The sequence below is a fragment of the Hemicordylus capensis genome, chromosome 2 (assembly GCF_027244095.1).
Source record: "Hemicordylus capensis ecotype Gifberg chromosome 2, rHemCap1.1.pri, whole genome shotgun sequence".
NCBI lineage: Eukaryota > Metazoa > Chordata > Lepidosauria > Squamata > Cordylidae > Hemicordylus > Hemicordylus capensis.
In genome coordinates this window covers 292,089,650-292,117,627 of record NC_069658.1, presented here as the reverse complement: position 1 = coordinate 292,117,627, position 27,978 = coordinate 292,089,650, and the positions used below count along the sequence as shown (strand labels likewise).

At 42.4% G+C, this 27,978-nt stretch overlaps 1 protein-coding gene across 4 annotated transcripts in view; it reads right to left on the bottom strand.

Annotated features, from left to right (window-relative positions):
* GRM7 (glutamate metabotropic receptor 7) overlaps positions 1–27,978 on the bottom strand; it is a 715,175-nt gene that overhangs the window by 129,987 nt on the left and 557,210 nt on the right. The gene's annotated exons all lie outside the window — the stretch shown is intronic.

The window sequence follows — 27,978 nt, the reverse complement described above, 5'->3', positions numbered from 1 at the left end:
GGAGGCAGGGAAGTTGCCGTCCATGGACATCTTTGAGCTTGCAGATCTTAAGATATAACCCAGTGGTTCACAGACAGTGGGTCAAGACCCCTAAATGGATTCAGGGAGCACTGCAAACAAACTATCAGCTGAAAAGGAAATATTTTCAAAAAAGAGAGAACAGCAATAGGTAAAAGTTCCACATTGTCATGAACAGACCAAGTTCAATATAGTTCTGATGCAGCTGACCCTGCCAAAACAATACATACATTCAACTTTTTAATCTATTCATCATGAAGAGCCCTGAAGTTTAGGTTGGAGAAGATGTGCCTGTAGGATAAGGTGACAGAGAGCATTGAGCTTTGAAGCTCTTGACTCCTTCCTCCTATGACCAGGAGCCCCAAGGCATGTTTCCAGTTGCCTTTTTTAAACCCACCCACCCCCCTATGCCCTCAGGATTGATATCAAAGGAGAGGAACATGGCATCTTTCATCCTTCAAGACCTCAGTGACAGGCACATTAGCAACTGCACAGATAAACAGCTAAGAGCAAAGGGAGAAAGGATCTCAATCGAGTTTCTTTCAATTAGATACTATTTTTGTTTTCTTTAACTAAGAATTTGTAACATTAATTCCAGAAATGGAGAATTCAGTTTACTGCAGCTTACAGTTCCTTCAGTAAAACTGCATTCTTGCCTACTCCCACATTATATAGGGTGGCCCTAGCCTATAGTGATAAAGACATGTGTATGGGCCAACAATGAAAAAAGAAGGAATTGTACATCTGATTGCATCACACATTTACATAATATTAATTCTGATCTGCACATGCATACCTGCACATTGTTAAAATGCCACATAAAAAGAATCTTGATACAATCAAGTGTTCATAATCTTTTCTCACTGTTGAGCAAAGCACATGGTATTGGGAATTAGCCGTGTACTAGGGGTATGCAGGAACCAAAAAACACAGTTCAGTTTGAATTTAAATCAATTGGAACTGAACCACATTGCTCCGAACCGGTTCGGTCGAACCAACTGGCTGGTCTGGTCCATTTGACCAAACTGGTTCAGCAGGTCAGGCAGCCAATGAACTTCTAAAGGGAGATCTGGTGAGGATTCCGCTTCACATGTACAAGGGTGGGGACTCTCCTAAAGGTAAGGGGTGGCCAGGCGGGGCAGCGAGAGAGGTAATAAGCTCCTTACCCAGCCAGTGCAGCTGCTGGCTCGACAATGGCTTGTTAAAGGAGAGAGGAGCACACTTGGGGCCACAAGGCGGGCGAGCAGTGGCGAGCAGCAGCACCTGCAGCCGTGCTGGCCAGGTAAGGAGTTTATTGCCTCTCTCACTGCCCCTGCCTGGCTGCCCCATACCACTGCAAATCAGATTGCCCAAACCAGGTCTGTCTTACTCCGAACCTCCCTGCTTTGAAGTGAACTGGTTTGCAACGAACCATTTGTGTACACCCCTAGAATGCAAAGAGAAAAGACACACATGCATAAAAGAAACTGAAGGATGTGACTGGCAAACTGTGCAGGCACAACGTTCTGTACAAAATTCACTAATTTTGTTGAGCTGAACCCCCAGGCCAGTCTGGGCCCAGTTCAGGGATACCAGGTGCCAATAAATTTGGTTTTTTAAAAAAGGTTGACTTACCACTGCTAAGGGCTTCTGTGGCCTCAGGGAGTGCTGCTCTGGCTGCAGGGGGGTCTCCCAAGGTTCCCCCTCCCCCCTGCCCTGCCCCCCATCTCCCCACACAGGCTGGTTCACATCCCTAATCTGGGGCTTCTTTGTTTGGAAAAGAGGCAACTATGTGGAGACATGGTAGAAGTTTATAAAATTATGAATGAAGTAGAGAGAGTGGACAGAGGGATTTCCCCCCTGCCTCTCTCACTGTACTAGAAGCAGGGATTGCCCCACAAAACTGATGGGCAGGAAATTTAGGGTCAAGAAAAGGAAGTAGTTTTTCATACAGTGCATAATTAATCTATGGAATTCTCTGCCATGGGATGTGGTGACAGCCACTAACTGGGGTGGCTTTAAAAGGGGCTTAGACAAATTCAGGGAGGACAGGACTAACAATGGCTAGTAGTCTGATGGCCATAGGCCACCTCCAGCCTCAGAGGCAAGATGCTAGTTGCAGAGGAGTAACAGCAGGAAAGAGGGCATGCCCTCACCTCTTGCCTGTGGGCTTTTCAGAGGCATCTGGTGGGCCAGTGTGTGAAACAGGATGCTGGACTTGATAGCCCTTGGTCCTGATCCAGCAGGATTGTCCTTATGAAAATATTGCAAGACAGGGCTCAAGAGAGTTGGGGACTGCAGGGCTCAGGGAGGTGGAGGAAGCTGTTTGGGATGGATCTTGTTTCCAGTGTTGTACTCAGGAATGTGATATTTCAGAAAAACTGGCTCAGGAAAAATGCTATTTGCTCTTTTGGCCAGGAAAAGGGGAGTCCAATGGATTTGGTGAGTGTGAGTAGGGTTACACTTTTTCTTCATCATGCAGAGCAGCTGTTTCTCCTCTTCAGTCTCATCAGCCTTTGCTATTTTAAGCCCTACCAGCTTCATGGGTGTAGTCATGCGATGATGAACTTTTCTAGTCTGCAAATTGCTTCATACACCTTTGCTGCCTCCACATAACCCCAGAGCATACAGCACAGTACATTTCATTGTGAGGAATTAGCTGCTTATTGTACACAGGGTTATGAGGGCCACAGGGCAGCAGGGGAAACAATTACATCTTTCTTTCCCCAAGATGTGAGCTGCAGAACCAGAAGAGCATCAGCAAGTGCATCTATCCCTTGCTAGTTAGTTGAATAGATCAAGAACATAAAGCAAGGGTTAGTCAGCAAAAGGTCATTCAAGGTTGTTCCTGAAGTCCCAGATTGAGGGTTATCAGCCCTGAACAGGTCAGTCAAACTTGTGATTCCTAAGCTGTGCACTGCATATGAGTTTTATATCAGGCCACAATGTCTTTGATAAACTCTCTGTTTTCCTAGCCTGCTTCTTGTTGAGGAAAAAACACGATTAATCAAGTATCTGGCCAGGGCCAGCTCCAGGTTTGAGGGGACCCTTGGGTAGGAGTGAAACAAGAGAGTTGCTCCACCATCACCACCACCCAAAGGTCATGGGCACAGAGGTGGTCTCATTCTGACCCCTTCCCAATGATGCTGACCCCCTGAAGCTGGCCCTGCAACTAGCACGCTGTAGTATATAACGGATGCCATGTATGGTTGAGCATGTTACAGGTCTGTGGAATCTCTTTTTCAAATAGTTCTTCATTTCTTCGCTGTTTGGTGATGGGATGGGACACAGCAAAAGGCTACTTACACTTCTACCTTCACAAATGGTGGTCACAATATGTTACACCCACTATGGATCTCAAACTGTGGTATGCCCTTGTGTGTGTGTTTCCTGATTTATTTATGCAGTGCTTTTCTTGTGATGGTGCTTACCAGTACTGAGCACCGGCACCTTTTCCCAGTTGGGATCGCAGCACCTGACAGGGTTTGTCTTCGTTCCCTGCCTCCAAGTGCTGTGATCCCAACTGGGAAGTTAGCTCTCAGCACCATGCCAGGCACTTCTGGAACTCAGCCACACCCCCTTTGCATGCAAAAGGTCAGGAGTGGGCTAGTGGACATTGGAGCACCAAAGTTGCCTAGGAGGTTAGTGCCGCTCTGGGTGCTTACAACCAGGAAGAGTGTGCAACCATCGTAGGAAAACTGTCAATTGGGCTATGCAGCAGCTGCAAGGTGTACTGCAATTAGGGATGTGCAGGACCGGTTTAACTGGTTCAAGTTTGAACCAGAATGGCCCCCCAAAAGTGGGTGCTGGTCTGAGTTCAAGCCAAACCAGGCCTGGCTTGGATTGAACCAGTTTGGCCTGGTTCTGCCTGGTTTGCCCTGGTTCTGAATGCTTGCAAGCATATGGGGAACCCTATGGACTTGAAAAAGGGTGGGTGGGAGTAGACAATAGGTCACCATATGTGCTAAGGTGGCAGCATGGCTCTTTGGTGGCAGCAGGGCGATGTCAGCTCCCCTAGGCCCCACCGGTGCTCCCCAACCCATCAGTGTGGCCTGGTGGGAGCCCAGTTCCCTCACAGGTGACAGGTAAAAAAGCAGTAGACAGTGATTTTGAGTGAAAAAGAGACTGAGGGGGGAAATTAAGGAGCCTCTCCCTCCTGTCACTTACCCATCTTTTGCTGAAGATTGCAGCTTCCCACGATTTCCTTCAGTTTAATATAAAATGATGTGGGGAAACATAAGCACAACTTTGTGTGACATGTAATTTAAGCATTGTTTGAAGTATTGTTCTCTAAAAGAAAGAAATATGGAGTTGGCAAAGGACAATGGCTGAGGTGTCGAGTAGCTCTCCACTAGGATAAGAGAGCTTTTCTATCCAGAAATATGTCCCTGAAGGCTGTACAACACTCTGGGATATATTCCTTTATAGAAAAGAGCACTAACAGAGGCAGGGTGATCAGCAAAAATCACTTCACCCACCCCCACACCCTTTCTGCTGATCAACAAGACTGTGGCTGAGCTCAGTGTAGCCTTGCTGCTCATCGATGCAGCTCTGTTATGACAACAGATGGCTGCTCAACATCTGAGCCACTGCCTTTGTTAAGTCCATCTACTGTATAAAATATAAAAAGTCTTCAGGCCCCACAGATTACTTCCTCAAGCTGAAAATGAAAACCAATTGCGTTATTAGATCTGTATTCAACCAATCATGAGTTAAACATTTAAATATAGAGACACAGAAAATGCAGTTATTATTTTACACAAGCCATACTAATAAGGAATCAAATTATAAGAAATCCCTCCAGGTGCAGTGAATGAGTCTGTGTGTATATATTTGTGGCTGGATAGTGTGTGTGATAAACACTACCACATTTCTTCTGTGATCTTATTACATTGTACAGAGCATGTTTGGCAAACTTTCAGCTAGCGATTTCTGTTGCAGAGAAATTACAGGAAACAACTTTAACTGAGAAACAAGAGTTTGATATTTATTACTAATTAAAAATAGGCTAAGAAAACAATAAACTTATTGTCTCTTATGCAGAGAGAGAAGTTTGAAATACTGAACAAGAAGCAGACAAACTATGACTCCACCCCACCACTAGCCAGTACATAGTTACATTCAAATATAGACAAGCATGCCTCATACAAAGAAGTGAGACAATGAGTCTGTTCTCACATACAACCAAGCCTAGGCTACTCTGGACTAGGCTGCTTGTGTCCTGGATCTTAGTCAAGGTTAAGGGAGCAAGTACTCCCTTACTTAAGGGAGCAAGTACTACTAGAGCAAGCTGCTGGACTTGTGTGTCTCCTCAAATGGCATGCAGCTCGAAAAGACAAAGAGATGGGCACCTAAAGCACCCTGTAGTGACCAGCCTCCCCACCACTTGAGTTAACAGGAAGTGAACCCCTGTGCTTGACTGACAGGCTGGCAACCCCAGGTCTTGACCAATCAAGCTACCAGGTGGGTGGGACATGAGGAGAGCAGCTGGGGGAATGCTGGGAAGGAGGAAGTGGGAGAGTGCAGACCAGCAGGGAGTCTGCACCCACATGATGAATGCTATAGGACAATCTCTCAGGGTGAGAGGCTTGATCTTTTCAGGAATTTTGGTGAGTTTTCAAGGGAAATGAATCCAGGGCTTTATGACTTCGGAATCTAGCATAGGGGAAAGTATGCTTAGCCAGACTTTGTGTTAAGAATTATTTTGCTTTCTGTGTGTGTTTTGCATGGTCCTAAAAATCTGAGTAACTGAGTTCCATTATGTACCACCCAAGAAAGATCTGGGTGCTTTGAAACATTCTTGTAACCAACCTAAGCATTTCTAAGTGCCTCTAAAAAGCTAAAGCCTCAGATGGACCAGTCTGTAGCAACTGAATAAACATTCCCCACTGTTATTTTTGTTATTGTTGCTTTTTACAAGCCTATGAGAGTTGGTTATTGACTCAGGAGAAGGCAGGGAGGAAGCCGACTAGTACACAGCATCTCTGAGAGTTCTGCTCAGCTACCTTGTTTTCTCACCACATGTAGACATACATGTGGAAGGTTTTAATATTTGCCCAATAACAAGATAAAGAGAGAAGTCTAGGCCATGGCACTCCAGCCCAGGCATCCAGTCTCTGATAACAGTGTGTCTGGTGGCAGCATTTTAATCTACCAAAGGTCTAAAGTAAAAAGTTTTAAAAGGGAAGCCCACTCAAGCAGCTCATCAGGGGTGACTCAGCACTTTCTCCACTCATGTAAGCTGGCTCTGAGTCAAAGGCATAATTCCTTACATGCCCGTCTGACAGGGATCTCTTCAATACACTGTGCTCATGGCATGGTGGATTGTGGGATATCCGGAGGTTGGGACGCATTGTCCTGGCCTCTAGACGTTCATGCTGCATGTTCTATTGCTCTGCACTGCTGCTCTGCCCTGCACGCCCCTAGTTTTGAGGCACCCAATGTGTTATGGGGTGGCTAACAAATAAAGTTTATTATTAATTATCATTATTATTATTTCTCTAAATGATTAACAATATTTACATGGCCAAGTAACTGCTGTGAAATGGGGGGGATTTATTTATATGTATTAATCAGAGGCATTCACTGGGCCATAACTGGCACAATATCTGAAGTGAAATTAAATTAAATTAAATTGGGATGTGCATGAATTGCATTTCGATACACGATTCAGAGCACATCTCTAATCCTTTTAAAATGGGGTAGAGCAGGTGCATACCTGCTCTTCCTCTGCTCGCTGCCAGTTCGTGAATCAGCAGCGCTTCTCCCAGCTATTTTCATGCACCAATGGTGCTCATGCCCAGCTACCCTCATGAGATGCTGGCACACATGTGGCATGCATGGTGGTCATTTGCATGGTTAGGGTGGTGGCAATGTGTGCCAATGGCATACAAGGGCAGCTAGGGGAGAATGCCACCAATGTGCAAAAATAGCTGGGAGGAGCAGCTCCGATTCAGGAAGTGCCAGCAAGTGGAGGAGGAGCAGATATGCACCTGCTCTCCTTCATTTGAAAGCGCCGGTGATGTGTTCCAAATCATGTGTCGAATTGTGATTTGTAGACATCCCTAAAATTAAATACAAAACCTTGCACCAAAGCAATAAGGACATTCCATGAGTATGCTAATATGTCCTTTGAATTATTTATAGTTGAAATATGTTTGAAGTAAAAAATAATAATTCAAGGTGTAAGCATAGGGGAGAGTTTTAATAATCATGCTTTGGTGTTCAAAACATTGCGAATGGAATGGCAATTATTTCCTATTAAGCTGTTTTCACTTTAGCTAGTGGGTTGATGATTATGTAATGTCACAGTAAGAGCAAGGATTTGGTATTCAAACTGCTGGCAGATTTACAATTTCCAAAGAAAGACACACACACAAAAGGAGAATGTCAACATGATGCTTTCAACACCTTGCAAAATATTAGCTTTTAACATTTATCTAGAGGCAGTTAAAATATGCATCACAAAGCCCTCTGCCAATAGATGAAAATCCCAATATTTCATTACACTCGTGTCAACAAACAAGCCCAGAATGGATGAGGGCATGAAGATAGGCACAGGCTTGACTGAATCTCGATTGCTAGAATCAGTGAGGTCATCAGGGGAAGGAAACACAATCCTTCTTGTGCTCATTTGCACTCTTCTGCTTTCTCCCATGTACATGAATTGCTGCTATTCATTTCTATTGGGAAAAGTAAAGGATTGAACTCGGAGATATTGATGCAGGGAACACAGTACACAGTACATTCAATGCAAATTCTTTCTCTCTATCTATACACACACACACACACACACACACACACACACACACACACACACACACAGCGTGTATGTGCATGCACTTAATCTATAGAATTCTTTGCCATGGAATGTGGTGATGGCCACCAGCTTGGATAGCTTTAAAAGGGGCCTCCAGCTTCAGAGGCATGATGCCTCTCAATACCAGTTGCAGGGGAGCAACAGCAGGAGAGAGGGCATGCACTCTTGCGTGTGGACTCCCCAGAGGCATCTGGTGGGCAACTGTGTGAAACAGGATGCTGGACTAGATGGGTCTTGTGCCTGATCCAGCAGGGCTGTTCTTATGTTCTCTCCACTTGAGCAGTTTTGCTTGTACAGCATAGGTACTGTATTATGTTCAATGAACATACAGTACTACACTTCCATCTGTCCCCTGCATGGTTCACTTTTAAAATGAATACAGGCACAGTTATCCACACAGAAGCATGCATATATGTACCTGTTACAATGCAACTTCTGAATACTACGGTAATTCAGAAATTACAATCGTAATTCAGAAATCACAATGCAACTTCTGAATAGGGCTAAAATTTGTCCATCCTTCCTGACACTTGCTCACTTCTCACTGAGAGAGGAACACAGCCAAGTGCGTTCAATGTGCAAGCTGCTAGTTTACATTCATCCCACCCATCATAATGGTGAGCATTTTGCCAGCCTACCATAAACGATGCAATTAATAATTTTTGAAGCCTACCAGAATTGAATAATATACACACCAATGTCTCAGCATGACTGATTACTTGTAACTGCTAGTTATCTGATAATTTCTTACTGCTAGTAGGAAAAAAAAATCTTTGTGCAACAGTTGTCTCATGTAAAGCTATGATTCCTGCACAGATGAAAGAGGACTAGTAATTAGTTATAAGTATCAAGGGAATAAATTATTTCCATATGCAATTATTGATTATACGCAAGCTTGGCCCATTCCATATGACAGTTGATAGTGACTTGACTCTAGTTGCTGTTAGATTGGCTTTTTTAAAGCCATTTTTTTCCCTAATGATGTGCAGCCCCTCCTGCATCCTTTGATGGTGACTGGCCCTCCAATCCTCAAAAGAACAACAATGAAAAAGTAGTACTTTTGCAGAGGTCCCTCAGCACCTTGTCAATTATTGCAGAAGAATCTCTTCTGCAATTATTGTATCTGTGGATGTGTGTCCATCATTTTGGGGGCTGGATGGAGGGGACATTCTCCAAGAGCAATGTCTCATCATCTGTTGAACACCAGGCATGTCCTGCACAGGCCCTTCTGGGTACTGACCATGCCCCTTGCCTGTGACATCACATGCAAGGGGCATGACCAGCACACAGAAGGGCCCATGTGGACCCCCAGAGCTCATTTCTCTGCCGGCTTTGTTGCTGGCTGGGTGTTTTCCTCATTCTCTCCCTCACTCAGAGCACAGGATGCTGCTTTATACTGAGTCAGCCCATTGGTTCATCTAACTCAGTATCTGTACTGGCAGCAGCTTCTCCAAGATTTCAGGAAGAAGTCTTTCCTAGCCCTACTTGGAGATGCCAGGGAGTGAACCTGGGACCTTCTAGATGCAAGCAGATGAACTGTCACTGATCCACAGTCCCATTGTTGCTCTACCCACTTTTTGTCCTGCTCTACCACTAGAAATTCACTAGGCATTTTCATACAATAGGGGTTTGCACAACCACGGTACTAATCTTGTTTAATGATGAAGCATCCTTCATTTATGAACTTGTCACTTTCAGTGCAGTTATACTGGCACAGTCAGCATAGCATAGTGGTTAAAGTGTTGGACTAGGACCAGGAAGACCCGAGTTCGAATCCCCATTCAACCATAAAACTCACTGGGTGACTCTGGGCCAGTCATGTATCTCTCAGCCTAACCTACCTCACAGGGTTGTTGTGAGGATAAAAATAAGTACGTACACCACTCTGAGCTCCTTGAAGGAAAAGCGGGATATAAATTTTAAAAATGAAATGAAAAACAAATGAAACAAATTTCTGTTTCATTTGAGGCAGTCCTGAACACTCAGTGCAGTTTCTGAACGGTGTCTGTTGTACACAACTTTAAATATGAGATAATATGTGATCTGGGTCGTGCCTGAGTAATGGGCGCAGCCATTTGGGCGACAACCCATTCAAGGCAACCGCATTGCCTTATTAAAAAGTATTAATATTTATATTATTAGTATTAAATTAATGATATTAAAAAGTATTAACAAGTTTTAAAAAGTAGTCAACTCTCCAGTTATGAAATAGTCTTCTTTCACGAACTGTCACTTATAAATTGGAACAGGAAATTGTGTTTCATGCCGACCTTTTCATAGTTTTCCAACACCAACAGACAACTTCCAGTGTCTGTTTGAAGCCAGATATTTAGCATTTTTAGTACCTCCCCAACTTTCAGTTTCCTTGTATTGCTTTTTTCTGCATTACTAATGTATGTTGTTTGAAGGATTAACTTTATTTTTCATTTCTTTGTACAGGCAGGATTGAGCCAGCAAATGAGGCCAGAATAATCACATAGAAGAAAAAGATTCCTTACTTTCTTCGTGAAACATCAAAGCACCAGACCTTGCAGGCTTCAAAGAATTATTCAGTGCAGACCGACCTCCAGTTGCCAACTTTAAAAAAGTAATTTCTGACTAAATGAATGCATCACCATTATGATGCAGTTTCATATAAATATAATATGTCTTCATTGTGAAGACACTGATTTTAAATGAAAATTCTACAAAAGATTCTTATTGCTAATTATGCCTTAGTAGTCATTCATATAGTCTTATTAGAGATACAGGAGGTTACAGTAGCATGAATATGCTTTTCATACTATTCAAGTGGCTGGTGGCATGTTCCTCACTGGAAATGAACATTCAGCAACCTAAGTAATTTATATAGTGCATGATCATGGCCCTAGGCTCTCTTTGTTCAATATTTTAAATTAGATGCATACCTTACAAGAACAATATGTCTTAGACCTACATCCATTAGTGAAGACCTCAGTGCAACAAATATCATGGTACAGGTCACCATCAAACAGATTTGATTTTTAATTCATTTCAGGAATCACAGTCTACTGAGTTATAGTCTTCTAAAAAGAATGAGCTAAATGAGCTCTAGTTTTAACCCAAAGTTCTTTGTAGACTGATTCTGAATATAAAAGCTAAAAATGTACTTCTGCATATATAATTGTGCTTTTGGTTGATACATCAAATTAACTTCAATAAGGCTGTGGTGTGGAAGTGATACACAACTGAATATTCCTGTGAAATAAAACAGATGCACTGATTATCTAATGAGTGAACACAGAAACAACTATTGTTGAAACCTATTCTATTGAAATTAGACATTTGTTTTAAAGGAAATTTTTGGAGCTACTCCACACTTCCACTTTTAGGTATACATCAAAGATGATTGAAGATGACATCTAAAAATGTACATTTAAAATGTTTCCATCTATACTGTACACCTAAAAATGTAAAGTATAACTGTGATGAATGCATATTTACAAACTTGTATGCTATATAGGTACACTTGGCAGGAAACCTGGTTGACTGGTAGCAACTCCATTGAAGATGCATTGCCTGGAAAATCCTACTTTTTAGTTAATGTGTGAAATGACCCTCAAGCACTAGTTAGGTCTGGTGATACTTGAACAGACATTACAGAGCTATTTCACATATCACGGCAGCAAACCATATTCTTCCATCAAGGCTACACCATATCCTTCCACCAAGAATACACTCCATCTTGTCTCCCTGGTCAGTGTACCTATGTAATGCACATCATTACAAAAGAGTAGGCACATTGGTCACAACTTAGGTAGACATAGGTGGAAAATGTGGGGGAGGGGGGAAATCCTTCAAATTGCTGCAGTTTTAAATGCAGTTTTGAGGGAATCCATAGTGACTGTGAATTTTTATACTGCCTTTCATAAGACATCCCAAGGAGGCTTACAGAAGTAAAAAATATTGCACTTGTGCAATGTATTCTTCAACTAACAGAAGGTGGAAATGTGAAAACCCTATGCAAATAGAACTGGATGTGTGTACTGACAATGGATGTGTGCACTGGAGCTGCTGATTGTGGCAAAGCCTCTCAGTTCCAATCATTCACTATTTTACTGGATGGATTTCAAATGATAGAGAAATGACCCAAAATATTTTGGCTGATCTTTAATTTGGACAGTGATTGGCATTCATCACTTGAGCACTACAGCAACAACTACCTGAGTGAGTTGCATGTGTGAATGAGCAGTAATAAAGCAAATGCCACAGACAGAACTTTTGTGTCACCTTACACACAAATGTTTTGCAGTGGGATCCCTTCACAAATTCAGCTATCAGTCATTAGTTCTTAGTATCAAATGAAGTACCTGCATGTGTGAACTGACTCATAGTCTGCACTAGAATAAAAACTACCCTGTTTACAGAACTCTAGCGTCCTTCCCTTACACTCTGTTGTTCTATTTCAAAAGCAATTTAAATGACTGGTATATGTTTCGAACAACATCTTAATATTAGCTTGGGGCTTTTCTGGAGCTCTGATTTTTTAGCATTCATTTTCTAATGAATGCTCCTCACTGTATGATCTGGAAGGCATATAAATTTGTAATGGACAATAGATTTCAGGGGAATTTTTTTAAAAAAACAAAACACCTCTCTCGAACCATTGCTCATACTAGAATGAACAAGTGAAGTGAGTTTTTTTAACATACTGTACTGAAATATTCAGTTACATTTTTCACCTCCATTTTACTGACAAAATGAAACTGGGAAACATTGCTTGATTTAATATATATATATATATATATATATATATATATATATATATATATATGCGCAGTATTTATTCCATTTGCATGGTAGGTCCAGCATCCAAACCCCTTGAAATGGCTTGCTCCTATGCATAATTTCCAGGTCAATTTATATAACATGGCAGGAAAACAGAAGGAGGAACATAAGCACAGGCTTGTTCGTCTGCTCTGCTCTAATTGCATATCAGAAGATGTGTGTGTTCTGTTCAACATGAGTCCCATGGGCTCTATTCAGTGATGTGATGCATATGGCCTCACACATGCACATAGGTCATGAAAATGTCCTCCGTGCATGTGTTGAGATCCAGACTGGGCTACAGACAGCATGGACTATCATTTGGAAGGCTGGGAGGGGGTTGGAGGAGCCCCCACCACCGCCAATGATTTCTCCGCCGTCATCACCACCTCCTGGAAATTAAAGGTAGAGATTCCACTTTTGCTCCTCCTCCCCACCTTAGGCTAGGGAATCCCCCTTTACTTGCAAAGGGGAATCCTCACCAGATACCCCTTTATAAGTATACCCTCAAATCAGCCTGTGAACTGGTTATTAGAACCAGAACGCCCAAACTGGGCTGATTCGATGTCAAATCCAGCTCAAATTGAGCTGGCTTGCACATTCCTACCAGTAACTACAACGACGACAAATATTTATATACTGCTTTTCAACCAAAGTTCCCACAGCACTTTACAACGTGAGAGAGAGATAATTGCTCCCTGTCCCCGAAGGGCTCATAATCTAAAAAAGAAATATTAGGTACACACCAACATCAGCCACTAGAGGGATGCTGTGCTGGGATTGGATAGGGCTTGGGATGGGGTTGGATAAGATTATTGGTTCCACTCCCACTGAAGCTTTCTAGGCTCCAGTCCCTTGGCCTCATGTAGGTATCAGAATGTTTGAAATCAATAACTGGCAATGATGCTCCATCTGTTTTGGCACTGCAGAACAGCTCTGCACAATGCTTTGTTTGTAATCCAATTAGAATGGCAATACTAATAGCATTGGGAGTATTGCTGAACCCAACTCTGCCTTTGGATGCTCAGGTGGAGTTGGTCAGGGCTGTCCTTAGGGTATGACAAGCAGGGTGAATGCCCCAGGCCCCGCTCTTTCAACGTTCATTAGAATTAACTGGAAGGGGCCCCTGCATTGGTTGATTTGCCCTAAGCCCCACACCCTGCCAGGGCTCTCTAAGGAAAGCCCTGGAGGTGGTCGCCAGGGGTGAAGAAAAGAATGCACTCAAGCAGCAATTGAATAATATTTTTAAAAATATTTATCACAGAATTTCCAGGGGGTTATAGTAAATGACCTCATTTATCCTATTATTATTTCTTGTTTACACAGTCAGACAGGTGTTATTGACTGGTTTGTTTTATCCAGACATCGAGTCCTTCCCAAGGACCTGGGATGACTGAATTTTATTGTCAGTTGTTATAGATATCGTCGCAGAATATAGGCTGTTCCCAGTAAAGCTGCTTTTTGTAATTGCCTGATGGTGATTGCTGTGGCCCCTATGGTGTTGAGGTGCTCTTCAAGGTCTTTTGGAACTGCACCCAGGGCGCCAATTACCACTGGGATGATTTTGGTCTTTTTCTGCCACAGCCTTTCAGTTTCAATTTGTAGATCTTTGTATTTGGTGATTTTTTCTATTTCTTTTTCTTCTATTCTGCTATCCCCTGGTATTGCTATGTCGATTATTTTCACTTGTTTTTCTTTCTTCTCAACTACAGTTATATCTGGTGTATTGTGTGGCAGATGTTTGTCTGTTTGTAGTCGGAAGTCCCATAATATTTTTACATCTTCATTTTCTTCAACTTTTTCAATTTTATGGTCCCACCAATTTTTGGATACAGGTAGCTTGTATTTTTTGCAGATGTTCCAGTGTATCATCCCTGCTACTTTGTCATGCCTTTGTTTGTAGTCAGTCTGTGTGATCTTTTTACAACAGCTGATTAGGTGGTCCATGGTTTCATCTGCTTCTTTACAAAGGCTTCTTTACATAATAATAATAATAATAATAATAATAATAATAATAATAATTATTATTATTATTATTATTATTATTATTATTATTAATTTTATTCTATTTAATATACAACATACTCTGAAAACATATATTGGAGGGCTGACATCCAGACTAATACTATACTAGAGGGGTGGGAGGGGTGGTTTTCATCAGTCTCAACTTCTCTCTGAAGCCCACTATGCCTCCTGAAAAAGATGACCTGAGAGTTGTGCAACCTTTAGGAACATATTTCTGTAAGACATAAGGAGCTTCAGGGGGAAGGGGAGATCAGCAAAAACTGTCCCTTCCCTATAACCCTAGCCCAGAACTTGTATGGATGCCAGCCAAGATGTTAAAAGCGATGCACATTTCTCATAGTTATTTCATGGTTTACACATTCACAAATAGGTTTGCACCTTCATGAAGAAGTTAAATGATAGGCAGATATATGATAGAATAATATATGAAAGCAAAACCATTTAATTATTCTTGACTTGGATGTAGTTTTCTGTGTTAAATTATTGATACTATTCCATTTTATTCAGTTTAGTTAATATTTTCCATCATTTCTGAGCATTAAATGAATATTATTTTTCTCCTATGAAAAACAATGCTTAAAGTAGCGCAATTACCATCAAAATATGGGTAGTTATACAGTCATCCCTGCTAGGGTTCCATTCTGGCAAAACCTCACTGTTGGCAAATTCACAGCTGACAAGGAATTAAAGTCTATGGAAACAGGGGGTTAGGGGAACCACAGCCACAAAAAGACCTAAAAATAAAAATAAAGGAAATCATACCAAAACATTTGCTAAAAAATTACAAAAAATCCTGTAATATCACCAAGAGTCACCAAGAAGAATGATCAGATCAAACCTCTGGAAATTTTTTGAACCCCACAAAATCACTCAAAGGTATTTTAAATTGGCAAGGTACAACAAGTACCTTGTTGTACCTAACAAAATTGCCAACTGCAGATACTCTGGTCACGGTTGGCAAGCTTGTCACATGGTTGTCACAATTTACTATCCGCATATACTCAAAACCATGGTTGATAAAACCATGGTTGGCAAGGGCTGAACTGTATCACCTTTTCCTGCATGTTCCCCAGTAGCTTTCTGAGGAATTGCAATTCTCGGTAGGTTTCAGAAAAGATTGGGAAGAATGTCTTGCCATTCATTTAAGAAAGAAAAAGTGTGCTTCAGTCTAAGACATAAGTGTCAGATCATTAAATCCCGTAACACCTTGATGCTTAATAAAATTAAGAAACTACAATATTTGAGAATGTTAAACTGCTACAAAATAGCTCAGAACAATTTTGAGGGAGATTAACACAAGTATAGTGTAGTTCATTTTTTCCTAGTGCTATGATTTTTTTTTTTTAAGCATTGTGGACATCTGTGCAAATCACATTTGTGTAATGAATCTTAAAGCCCAGTGAGGCAAAATTTAATTTTACATCTTTAAACAAAGTAAGGAGAAAATGCCTAATCTGTCCTTTAAATTCCAAATGTGACTACTCTGAGTAATTTTCATCATTTTGTCAGCCAAGTTTATTGGCGGGGGGGGGGGCAGGGCTTTAGCTCTACAGAGTAACTCACTTGCTAAATCCAAGAGCACAGTCAGAGGCATCACTGCCTATATAGGATGGTTATTCAGCTTCCATCTTGCACAGGACAATTACAGCTAGAGTTTTCAGATCAGCAGTTCAAAGTTTAACAGGCATCGCTCTGTTTGTTTTGAATCTTATATGGATCTATAAAATCCATGGATAGAATATGAATGAATGAACAGTTTATTTCAGTCTGTGACCAGTAATTGAATTATAATATACTGCAGTCAAGACAGAGTACATGTTTTTGAAATCCTTTGAAGTTTGGTCCTTGCTGGGAAGATGAAGTACTGTTCGAACTGGCCCAGTATGTTTTGGGATTTCAAACAGTGGTCTATGTACTACTCAAGAGTCTTCCCATATATCAGAGCTACAGGAACAGAACATCTGCCCATGACCCAACATTTGAGAGATTATGGTGAGAATCCATAAGACTGCCTTGAAAGCTTCATATTTTTGGTTCAGGAATATAAACACTGACAAATGTTTCACTGAGAGCTTTTGGACACTGACATCTATTAATATATAGTTGTCATAGCAACTACCATATCAAACATTTCTGGGTGGTATCCCGCACTTCTTGGTGAAACCCACATTAGGCTTAAACACTCAATCATAATTATTTTGCAGCAGAACAGGATGTATCACCTTATTCCCCTAAATGTACAATATACACACACCATACTAGCACGCTAAAGCAACATTATTTAGTATAGTTTTGTATGTGCCAGCAAATTACAGCATTTTCTTTGCTTTTTCATACCTTAAGTGAATGTGTATGCTTGTAAACGAAAATGCATGCTGCCAAATGGACCTGGCACATCTTGATTACCCTATTGATTTGAACAGAAAGGCCATTTTTAAAAAAATGTCACCAGTGGAGAAGGCAGATGGATTTGGCAACAAATGGGATTAAGGGCATCAAATCTCCTGCTGGTTAGATACAATAAATGAGAGGATTTGACACAGGACTCTGTAATTGGGACATGAAAGAACAGTTTAGTCTGCAAGCCACAAATCCAGAGTTTGCATGCTTCACACCTTTCCCACTGCAAGACTGAAGAGTGCTTAAACACAAAATCAACATCAAGAGATGTCTAACACTTTTTAGATAATAATAATTGCTTATAAATCTCTACAATAGCTTACATATGAAGACTTAGTTGCTAGGTGCACTGAGACCTTTCTACTGGATATTAAGATTTTGAATGGTAGTTATGAAATCCTCATGCTCCTGGTCTCCTCCTGGTCCAATGTCTGACCTCAAGCCCAAAGAGGGAAAGTCAGACCTTTATACTAATTATCCTGTGAGGAAAGAAAGATTAATATGCAGCTCCTGAGGTCGACCATCAACAGTAAAGTATCCAGAAGTCAAGAAATATGCTGCAGACTAGCACTTGGTAGGGTTGTAATGAAGGCCTTGGAAAGGATATTTAGAAACCGTGACGTGTCTATACCTACAAAGATTTTAATCGTTCAGACAATGGTTTTTCCCATGACACTCTATGGGTGTGAAAGCTGGACTTTGAAGAAGCAAGATAGAAACAAATCAATCCAGAATATTCACTCAAGGCACAAATGATCAGGCTCAAACTATCATACTTGGGACACATTATGCAAAGACCCAGCTCCCTTGGGAAGTCTTTAATGCTGGGGAAAGTTGAAAGGAAGAGAAGAGGACAACCAGCAGCAAGGTGGATGGACTCTATTATGACAGCAATGAATGCACCACTGATTGGGATGAGTTCAAACCGTGGTTATAGATAAATATAGCAGCATATAAGTGAAAGGTGCTGAAACAAAAAACTTCAACACAACTCTTGTTACCTTTTGGCATATAACATATAATGCAGCACTGCTGAATAAGAGGCAGTGAATATGAATATGTTTATTAGTCCAATAAACAGCCACAAGGGATGGTTTGAAATTATAGCTAATCCAAAAATTACCCCGGGGACAGTTTCAATATAGTTCAAGGTTATAAGAGGGGATAAACAAAACAGGGAACTGGGCAAAAATTTATTGGAGATAGGTGATAAATTCTTGTAAAATATTGAGGTGGTGACTTCCTGCTGTTTAGTGGCAATGATGGTGGGCATTATTATTATTTTCTTTTTTTATCATTTATTTTGCACCTTTACAGGTGGGGGACTTAATTTTAAATTAACACATATTGGGCAGCAATTTGGACATTGTTGACTTGAAATCAGTGGCTTCTACATAACTGCTAGCAGCCCAGTGCCCCTGCGGTGGACATAAACAGAGACTAAAAACTGGCCCACATCCAGATACTGTATGTCATCAGTGTAAGAAACCACTGATCTCTCTCCCCATCAATTTTTTCAAGACTGTAGAATCAACTTCTGTGAAAATGAAGGGTCTCTAATTGCTAAACTGATGGGTTAAAAAAACCTATACTATAATAAACACACAAACATATTAGAGAGCAATCTGGAGCTCATTCAATTGAGAGCACTCTGTACAAGCGAAGGAAGTCCCATTACTGCTTTGAAGGAAGCTTATTCCCAGTTTAAATATGCGCAGGATTGTCGCCTGTTGATTTCAGTCCTATCGATTTCTGTGATACGATATATTGAAATCAATATAGTTTAGACATTTCTAGCTAACTGAATCAAGCTCTGGAAGTTTATCTTCATTAATGACTGAGGGAGGAGATTGCGGTGTGGACCAACCACACCAAGCCCTGAGTCAGGGTGAGCCACGCTCCGCTCCCCTATGCAAGGAGTCTCCAAGGAGTCCCTTGCTAATCCAACCACGTGTGCAGGGCTGCATGCGGACTTGTGAGAGCTCTCTCCTTGCAGGTGGGGTTTTCAATCCACAAAGGAGAGCTCTCATTCTCAGTGAAGGGGGAAAACCTACCCTCGCTCTCTCCTGAGCTCACTCAAAGGCATGGAGTGGGGAGGCTCACGAGCAATTGTGCGCACCGCTCCCGCCCCAACTTCCCGCCCGAGTAGTAGTAATAAAAGTTAAAATAAAGAGTAAACTAACTGCTGCACGCAGCAGCACTGCAGGGCCGGGCGCATTTGAGGGAGGAATGGTGCTTGCTACCGGCTGGTTTGGGTCGTTTGCAGGAGTGACAGCGGTGGGGTGGGGTAGAGTGGACACACACTGGCCTTAGGAGAGCAGGAGGAGGAGGAATTAGCGGTTGGCCCTCACCTCGGTGGTCCCTCCCCTGTTGTTATAACATTATATGGAGCCTGCCTCGCCCTTGTATATTCTGGTTGGACATATCAGCATTCCCCTCACTACAACCTGACGCCAGTGGCTAAACCTCGATTGTCAGGTCTTTAGCATTCATTCATCATGTCCCTGCGTGCAGGGATAAATATTATTTTTTTATCCAATGTTGATTAAAGCCGTGGCACTGGCAGGCTGACCACGGCAGTAAATAGCAACTCTTGAGTGATGGCAAAGTTATGTGCTCGCTGGGTTCCAGGCTCGTAAAGATGACACACAGTCGGGAGGAAGAAAGTATGGGTTTTTATACCCCCCTGTCCCCACATATCTCACATGCCCCCCACCCCGGTTAAGGCTACCACCCGCCCGAACCTCTACTCAGTGTGGCAGCGGGAATGCCAAGTACCTAAGGAGGACGAAGGCTCCATGTGTTATTTTGTGTTGTCTGTGTTGTCTCTCATGTCTCTCTCCCAGTCTCCATCTCCCGAGTAGTCTAGCAGGCTGTGGCAGCAGCAAGGCAGGGGAGGAAGAAGCAGCAAAGACTAAGAGCAGCCTCAAAAAAGTTATCTGTGTTGCTCGCCTCGCTCGCTTGTTTCCCGCCTGTGTGAGCTGAGGATGGGATCATGTGCCACTCATGTGCAGCACCTAACCAATGAGAGCGAAGGGGAAAGAGGAGGAAGAGCCTACGCCGGCAACGAATCAACAAAGCAAAAGGCTGTGGGGGGAGGAGGAGGGAGAGGGGAAGGTCGGATAGGGCGGTGCGCGGCGAAAAGAACCATTTTTTCCAAGAATTAAATAAAATCATAATGAAATGAGGCCCGGGCAGGCAGGGGAGTCACGTGACTTGTCTCTGGGGGCCCCTCAAGGCAGTGGGCCCCCAAACAACTGTCTCCCCTTGCCCTATTATAGTTACGCCCCTGAGAGCAGACCAACCCCCCCTTCATTGAGTTTTGAAAAAATGCTCAAGGGAGAAACAGAGGGGCATAACAGAAGCCCCAGAGTTTTTTTTCCAAAAGTCACTGAAACGAGATGATTTTTTTAGGCTGGACATACTTTGGGCTAAGCCAGAATGTGCAGCCTTGATGGGGGGGGGCAGGGCAGAGTCATGTCTGTACCGGTCCCTGATGGCTCGCAGGGACTTTGGGGTAAATGCAGCTAATATGTGCACTGCAACTGGCACACTCCATTCTGGAGGAGGTTAGGAGTAAAAGCCATGTGTGTAAAGCCTCCTGGTGTAGTGCAGTATTCCCATTAAGGTGTGCTCATGTCCGTAAGCAATAGATTTTTAAAATGTCCACTTAGTTAATTTTAGATTCCACTCAGGAAGACCCTATTCTGAAAGCACGTGCATGCACACTGCCTTGATACTGACACCCAGGGCATAACTCATTCTGCGCACATATGAAAAATGTAACGGGAACACTTGTGCAGTCTATCTTTAACCCAAAAGGGATCATAAACTACATGCAGTGATTGTAAACTATATGCTTCAATTCCCCCCTTCTGTTTAAGTTTGGATGCATAAAATGCAGGTAACTCCTCCTGACTTAAGGTGGAGGTCACATGGTTTCACCAGGTGCCACCTTTACAGGCAGCTAACAGCTCCCAGAAATACCAGCCGCAGTTAATTTGCATGAGATCCACCCTAGGCTTTGGGAGCAGCTACATGGATACAACACAGCATTAGTTTTTTCTGGAAGACCGTCCCCTTCCCCCACCCACCCAGACACCAACCTTCCATTCCCTCACCCCAATTTCTCAGTTGCTGTTTTGCGTCTCTCCCCACAAGAGCCTATTTCCATCTAGACATGCCCTTTGCCATCCCAGGGTACTTAGAATTGTGCTTGTACATGGCTGTGTAGCTTGGGTGTTCTTGCAAAGGCAGTGGTGTAAGTGGTTTGAGGAAAGGATTAAAACTATTTTAACTGTTTTCCCTTTCAAAGGCGTGTGATCAGTGCTGAAGCTGTACACTTGCACTGAGCACTCCCCCTCTAACACTGTAGCCAATAGTTGCCACTGTACTGTTGTGCTGACACCTTGCCCACAGTCTAGCGACGCAAGTGGAATGAAGCTTGCAGCCTGGGCAGACTAGGAAGAGGGAGGGGTTCCTCTTTCCAGAATCCAGAGATTGCAAAACCACAGTTGCTCAGTTGTCTGTGGCATGATTCTTGGCTTCAGAGCTCCATCGATCTGTGGTTTGATGCTCCGTCTGAAAGGGGCCATAGTGTTGAACTGAACTGTACCATTTGTCATTGCAGATTTGATCTCAGAGCCTTTGGAGACGTTACATTTTTTCTACACAGAGAGCAAGGCACTATCATGTCAAGATGAGCATAAAACATAAATGTAGATCACCACAGGACAATGGCACATAAGGCTGTTTTGCTGCAGGAACACGAACTGTACACTTACTGAGAAACAAGGACCAATGGGTGTTTCCTAAGAGTTGTTCACACAGTGAAACACAAACATACATGATTATCCCTCATAAGTGAGATCATGCCTTTTACTACCTACCTATAAGTACTTTCGACAGCATTTGTTTTTTGTATCCCTTGACAAACATATGCCATTTTTGCCATCTCAGAAAAAATAGAAAAAATATAATTCAACACGAGAAATGTCTTAGAAGTAAAGGGGTGAGATTCTAGAGAATAATTATGTTTATTGTCTGTCAGCCACATGAATAATTTGCTACAGAACTTGGTTGACTCACTCGCCTCCTTATCGTCTCACTTTGCTATTCTAGTATTTTGATTCAATTTGGCTTATTGATTTAGCTGTGCTTTGCTTGACCTTACGGGAACCCCTGGTGCTCTTTTCAAGTGACAGTTGTATTGATTCCAGCATAAACCTATAGCTTCTATAATTGGTCTAACACTTCTTGGAGGCTGCCTTGTTTCTGATCAAGGTATCCTCAGAGGCAGTGAGAATTTAAAATAGTTTTGTTGTCAAGGCCAATTATACTGGCAGCATTATCACCAGCCTTTCATTTGTACAACCACCATTCTCCAAATGTAGAGGTTAACAAGCTGCGCATAGCTGGGCAGCAAATAGCATGTGACGGAAGCCAGAAATCTTGAACTCCTCCATACAATGGAGGAAGACTTTGATGATTTGTCGCTACACACAATTCCACTGCAAGTGATCCATTATTCTCAGTATAAGAAAGCCAGTGCACTGTTCAATAGCATCTCTTAACTAGTAGATCTTCCTGAGAGGAATGTCTTGAGAGGAGAGGATGTACTAACTGTTGGTAAAACAGTGCCATAGACCCAAATCACTGGCTTCCTGTTTCACTGGCAGGAGAGCAGAAATGACCTAGTAGTTGTAAGATAATCATGAAAAGATTATCTATGTCCAGGTTTTAATAGCTATCTAAATAAATGCATATGTAAATGTACAATTGTGGAAATATTTGGTTATTCTAAATGCTTTAGACATTTTAACACATAAATGGGCATCACGTCTGACCATATTAGGAGAGCGTTAATCATATCAGTAACATATAAAGAAACTGAAGTGTTGATAACCTCTTCAAAAATCTAGATTCTCTAGAAACTGCAAACATGAAATCAAAAAAGTTACAATTATTGAATATATACTTTCCAATTATGCATAACGTACAAAATGTTGTGTTAAAGAAATACTAGAAAATGTGCTATTAAGCAATAGGCAAAATTAACATTTTCACTTGCTTTAAAATGATTCCAAAATATAACTATTCATATTCCAAATCTGCCATAGTGGGATTAATGTATCTAGAACTAGTACTTGTCTTGTAGCATACCAGGGGAGATGGTGATAAATTCAGCCATGTAAGATAATCTCTCTCTCTCTCTCTCTCTCTCTCTCTCTCTCTCTCTCTCTCTCTCACACACACACACACACACACACCCCTCTCTTCATGTAAGACACCAGAGGCAATGGGGGGGGGCTCCTCCACCCTCCCCTTGGGCTCCCAAATGAGAGTTCAGGCTAGCTGTGGCCCCGTTCAGGCCTCTGTGCATGCACAGAAGCCATATGCATGACCTCTGCACATGCATACCGGCCATTTGCATCACCATGCAACCATTGGCGTGCTGATGCAAATGGCCTATGCACATGCACAGAGGTCACGAAAATGGCCTCTGCACATCTGCAGAGGTCCAAACCATTTGGGAGGCTGGAGGTGGGGTTGGAGGCTATCTCTGCCTCTGATGTCTCTGCCGCTGCCACCCCTGGTGCCTGATTTTTAAAGGAAAAAGCTACCTTTTCTTTTGCCTCCCTACCTTTACTCTAGGGATTCTCTTTACTTGTAAAGGGGAATCCTAACCAGATTCCCATTTACAAGTATACTCCCTGAGCTAGCCTGTGAGCTGGTTCTTCGAATCAGGGTCAGTCCAATTCTAACTCGGACTGCCCAAGCTGGGCTGGTTTGATGTTGAGCCCAGCTCAAAGCAAGCTGACGTGCACATCCCTTCTATCTAGTCCAGCATCCTGTTTCACACAGTGACCCACCAGATGCCTCTGAAAAACCTTAAGGCAAGAGGTGAGGGCATGTCCTCTCCCTCTTGCTGTTGTTTCACTGCAACAGGTATTCAGAGGCATTGTGCATCTGAGGCTGGAGGTAGCCTAAAGCCCTCCAACTAGTAGCCACTGATAGATCTGTCCTCCATGACTTTGTCTAAGCCCCCTTAAAAGCCATCCAGGTTAGTGACTGTCACCACGTCCCATGGCACCGAATTCCATAAATTAATTATGTACTGTGCGGAAAAGTACTTCCTTTTGTCGGTTGTAAGTTGGCCCTTTGTACCACATGAAGTGGGATTTGCAATGGTTAGCATTCTGCATTATTATTATTTTAAAACATTCATACCCCACTTTTTTTTACCACAAACAACTATCCAAGTTCAAATCCTGGTTCAGCCATGAAACTCATTGGGTGACTCTGGCTCAGTCACTTATCTTTCAGCCTAACTCACCTCACAAGGTTGTTGCGATGATAAACATAATAGGGATGTGCAAAAAATTTTGGGCACAGATCGATCTGTGCCTGAAACGAGCAATTTGGGGTGATTCGGGTCCGAACTGAATCACCCCTGATGTCCCCCGATATTTTTTGGGCCCAAGCCGAATCACCCCTGATTCGGGCCTGAAAAATTCGGGTGATTCGGGCTGACGTCTCTTTGATTTTCCCGCCTTTCTGCCTCCATTGATTTGAATCAAAAAAGGTCTGATGTGACGTCAGCTCGAATTTTGGGTCCCAGGGGCAAAATAGTGGGCTGGGATGGTAGTGCCTAATGGATGGAGGCTACCACCCAAATTTCAGGAGAATTGGGAAAAGGGCTGATTTTTGGAGAATTTTTGAAGTTTTAGTGTCTTTGGGGCAGTTCGGGGGCATAGCGTGGGATCTGGGCAAAAAGAGTGGGGTGGGGTGGTAGTGCCTAATGGGTGGAGGCTACCACCCCAATTTCAGAGTGATTGGGAAGAGGGCTGATTTTGGGGGAATTGTTGAAGTTTACGCGTCTTTAAGGTTTTTCCCCATAGAGAAGCATTGAGGTGTCAGCAAATGTCTAGCTTCATGCGGGGGGCAAAGGGGTGGCCTAGAGCAATGTGGGGTTGGTGGTAGTGCCAGGTAGGGTCAAGGAAGCTACCTGGATTTTTTCAAAGGATTTGGGCAGAGGGCTGATTTTGGGGGAATTGTTAAAGTTTATGTGTCTTTAAGGTTTTTCCTCATAGGGTATGCATGGAGCTTTCAGCAGCCCCATAAGTGCACTTGGGGGGTGCTGGGTGGCCCAGAGCGAGTGGTAATGTAGTGCACATAGGGTGCCAACCACCCCCATGGGTTTCTAACCCATGGGGTACAGGGTTCTGTTGTTTCAGAGGTATTCTGAGTGTGGATTCTATGATAGCAAATTAGAGTGGATTCATGGTGTTTCATTGAAAATCTCATTAGCTATCATAGAATCCACACTCAGAATACCTCTGAAACAACAGAACCCTGTACCCCATGGGTTGTATGTAAATGTAAATAATTGTATGTAAATGTAAATAATTAAATAAATAAACATTATGCAGCCCCCAAAAACCCCAACGCACACAGCATAAAAACTGTTATTTAATTGTTTAATAATTTTATTATTATTATTATTATTATTATTATTATTATTATTATTATTATTATTAAATAATAATAGTCAAACAATTAAAAGCAGCTTAGCTATATGTTGAATTCTATTTAGTAATCCTTTATGTTTTGTTATTAAGAAGTTTGTCCCAGTGGGGGATCCTATAGAAAGTGTGTGTGTGGTTTGGAAGGGCCGGGGTGGAGGCAGAAAGAAAAAGGAAGGAAAAGAGAAGGAGAAACTGGAGTTCTGAATAAAATCCTAGTTAAATCCACATAAGATTGCCATGTGTTTATGATGGAAGCAGTTATAAAACACCGCAGTCCAAAGACCCATAATAGTACCAATCACCACAGCCATCAGCCAGGCATCACCCTCCTTGAAAGGCGCAACAAAATAACAAATTTTCACCCAGCACCTGAAAGAATACAGATTAGCGGACAACTGGGCCTCTGTAGGGACAGCATTACATATATTCCAAAAATATTTGGATGTCCAAATATGCTGCCTTGGATTAACAGAATAATTCAGAGCAAGGCCATAATGATCAAAGTGTGCATGCGGGCACACACAGCTGAAGAGGGTCCTTAAGGTATCTAGCTTCAAAACCATTCCGGTCATAAAGGTCATTACTAACATCTTGAACTGAGCCCAGAAAGAGACTGGCAGCCCATGCAGATCCTGCAAAGCTGAGGTGATATGCTCCCAAAGAGGATTCCTTGGTAATAGCCTGGCTGCTGCAACTGAAATTTCCAAACACTTTTCAAAGGCAGCAGGCATGTTCTAGGTAGCAGATAATAATTCAGTGTGGAGGTAACCAGTATACTGGTAACCACTACCAGTAACCAGCATTTCGTAATCATTCTTAGACCGTCCCAGATAAAGTCACAGCTGGTGGATCAGCTGAAGCTGATTAAAGGCACTCATCGTGTTTGTCTCCAGGAGGCGGACTGTACTGTGGAGCACCCAAACCGAGAGCCTGCTTCTTAAGGAGAAGTGCAACCCTGTTGAGAACAGGCTCAAACCCCTCTTCCAGATCAGTAGCACATCCAACTAGGACAACCTTCGGATTAGGATTCAGTTTATTCTCCTCCCTCTGCTCTAGGCCTTATCCTAGATAGGATTAGAAAGTCCCTATCTGGACATTACAGCACAGCAGAAGCGGAGCAAAGTTTCCCCCTGCTGCTTTGTAATATGTGTAATGGATCTTAGCTGCAGTACAAGCAGACATGTTTTCTCTCAATCGCAAGTTCTGTAGGCAAGAAAGATGCAGCAACAATAATGGCCAATCAGGTTTTAGGTTTTCAGAGGTCATAGCAGCTGGCTAATATAAGTTCAAAGTTAGTGAGCGAAATCTGTTCAGCTCATAAGCCTGATATGTCTACATATACTTCCCACTGTCGACATGCTATAGTTATCAACAAATCATTCTAACCAGCCTTGCTGATTTCCTCCTTTGACATGGAAAGTGATATAGAGATTACTTGATGAGAGCTGCAACACAGCCTGACAGCTGCAAGACTTTTGATATGCACCTACAAAACTAGTAGTACAACTGATTCATGCTTTACCATGTCCGTTTTTGAGAGCAACATTTCAATTGTTCCTACCATCACCTCTCTATCGGCACAGATTAGATTTCAAATGAGTATTGAGTAAACAATAAGAATTAGGGCCATTAGGTGCAGGAGAAGAAACAATCTATTCAATTTGCAGAAGAACAGATGTAAGTTTTTTATCAACAGATGCCCCCAACACTATAAATAAAATGGGGAATGCAGGGAAGCTGTGGAATCTTCTTCCACTGAAGTTGAATAAACTAGATTGGAAGTTTTAAGTCCAGTGAAACTTGCTGTTGTAGGGGATTGGATTAGATGATCCAGGAACCTTCCTTCAATTAGCTTTATGTGTTGGCCCAGGGAACTGGCGAAGGAGGGAAATAAGCAACTTACTTAAATTAGGAAAGAGATACAGGTGGCCCATTTTATTCGTGTGGGTTCCGTTCTCACCTATAATGGTGAGTACAGAAACCGTGGATAAAGAAAACGTAACCCTATGGAAATCTAGCAAAACAAAATAAAAATATGCCCAAAACGTGGGAAGGGGGAGAAATAAGAGTAGAAATGCACAGTATCTTGCTCTTCAGGGTTCCAGAAATGCCCCCCGCCAAACCCCTAAATCGGAATTTTTGTTGGCAAATATTTGCCAGCAAATGTTTTTATACCACAGATAAGGACACCAGGTGTCTAATACCTGTCCACAGATATGTGAAACCACAGGTGCTGGGACCACAGAAAACAAGGGCCATCTGTACTATTCTAGCGTCACCTAGAGAGCTGTAAGCAAGCTAGCAATCATATGAATGTGCATTTCCCAATGCTTTTTCCTCCTTCTCAGTGCCTCTCTGGGGTTCTGTCACACCCAAGAATTTCCAAGAATACCAAGTGATTGGGTTAGAGAATGTTACACAAAT